This window comes from Arvicanthis niloticus, chromosome 5, assembly GCF_011762505.2.
Source record: "Arvicanthis niloticus isolate mArvNil1 chromosome 5, mArvNil1.pat.X, whole genome shotgun sequence".
NCBI classification, from domain to species: Eukaryota; Metazoa; Chordata; class Mammalia; order Rodentia; family Muridae; genus Arvicanthis; species Arvicanthis niloticus.
Genome location: NC_047662.1, coordinates 108298620 through 108301338, shown reverse-complemented (window position 1 = coordinate 108301338; position 2719 = coordinate 108298620).

Here is a 2719-nt window from a genome sequence, read left to right as displayed (position 1 = left end):
CCAAATTTCACAGCTATAGGTCAGGCTGGGCACCCTTACCTGCTGTACCAGCCTTTTTGTTTCATGCATTGTTCTTGCTAGCAGCCCTGGCTGTGCTAGAATTCACTATGTAGATCATGCTGACCTCAGTTTCACAGGCATCTGCCTGCCCCTACTTCTTAACTGCTGGGACTAAAGGTGTATATCACACCCCGATACAGCATTTTTAAATAATGAACCTTGGCTATCAGTTTGGCAATGTTCTTATAAACCCTCATTTTAAAGATATTTTCCAATGAAATTAAGTGTTAGATATCCCCCTCCCACCAGCAGCACCCATGAAGTTAGGAGTAAGCTCTTTGGGGCAGGGTTCTCTGACTTGCCCTTGTTGGTTGCCCTGGCAACATGCACACAGGGCAACTGCATGCATTCCGAAAATGCCTCCAAAAACAAAAAATAAAAACAAACAGAAAACAAAACAAACAAAACAACCTCTAAATCTTTTCATGTCGCCTCAAAATTTGCTGAGTTATGCTATATTTAAGTTCTAACTTCAAACTAATAATTTAAACAATACCAGTAAGTAGAATGGATTTAACGCCATGGTTCAACTCGTGGCATTTTAGGTCACCTGCAACACACATGCTACAACTGAAGGAGAGACCCAGAAGTCGCCTGCAACACAGGAGCTCTAACTGAAGGAGAGATCCCAGAGTGTGCCATGGGACAGTTTCAAGGGAGGTGAGCACAGACTATCACACCTGGAAGGTACACAGTGGATGCAACCTTGGGCAGTTGTGTAGCTTGAAGGTTGCCCATCTGTAGCATGCTGTCAATGCCTTACAGTGTACAGATATCCTGACAGACCGTGTCTCAAATGACAAAACCAATAATCACAACCTTAAGGCGTTATAGATCCTAAAGGAAGATCAGCTTTACAAGGTCGTATAAGGACCTGCTTTAGCTGGGCAGTGGTGGCGCATGCCTTTAATCCCAGCACTTGGGAGGCAGAGGCAGGTGGATTTCTGAGTTCGAGGCCAGCCTGGTCTACAGAGTGAGTTCCAGGACAGCTAGGACTACACATAGAAACCCTGTCTCGAGAAAAAAAAAAAAAAAAGGACCTGCTTTGTGCTCACAACCATCTCTAAGTTCCAGGGGATCCGATGCCCCATAACATATACACACATGCACACAGTACACATACACACATGCACATAGTACACATACACACATGCACACAGTACACACACACATGCACACAGCACACACACACATGCACACAGTACACATACACACACAGTACACATACACACACATGCACAGAGTACACATACACACATGCACACAGTACACACACACACATGCACACAGTACACACACACACATGCACACAGTACACACACACACATGCACACAGTACACACACACACATGCACACAGTACACACACACACATGCACACAGTACACATACACACATGCACACAGTACACACACACATGCACACAGTACACACACACACATGCACACAGTACACACACACACATGCACACAGTACACACACACACACAGTACACATACACACACATGCACAGAGTACACATACACACATGCACACAGTACACACACACACATGCACACAGTACACACACACACATGCACACAGTACACACACACACAGTACACATACACACACACACATGCACACAGTACACACACACACATGCACACAGTACACACACACATGTACACAGTACACATACACACATGCACACAGTACACACACACACATGCACACAGTACACATACACACAGTACACACAGTACACATACACACATGCACACAGTACACACACACACATGCACACAGTACACACACACATGCACACAGTACACATACTCACATGCACACAGTACACACACACATGCACACAGTACACACACACACATGCACACAGTACACACACACACAGTACACATACACACACACACATGCACACAGTACACACACACACATGCACACAGTACACACACACATGTACACAGTACACATACACACATGCACACAGTACACACACACACATGCACACAGTACACATACACACAGTACACACAGTACACATACACACATGCACACAGCACACACACACACATGCACACAGTACACACACACATGCACACAGTACACATACTCACATGCACACAGTACACACACACATGCACACAGTACACACACACACATGCACACAGTACACACACACACAGTACACATACACACACACACATGCACACAGTACACACACACACATGCACACAGTACACACACACATGTACACAGTACACATACACACATGCACACAGTACACACACACACATGCACACAGTACACATACACACAGTACACACAGTACACATACACACATGCACACAGCACACACACACACATGCACACAGTACACACACACATGCACACAGTACACATACTCACATGCACACAGTACACACACACATGCACACAGTACACATACTCACATATAGGCAAAACTCTGAGACACATAAAATAAAAATAAATATATTTTTGAAAGCGAAGTTCAGATTATGGCTACCGCCTATTTGGATTATAAGAGAAAAAAGTATAAGTTTGAAAAACATTTTCTTAATAATGCAAAGTTACATGTTAATTTAGTACAAACTGTTCTACCATGTACATGCACAAAGCAAAGACTTCATTGTGGCCACAGA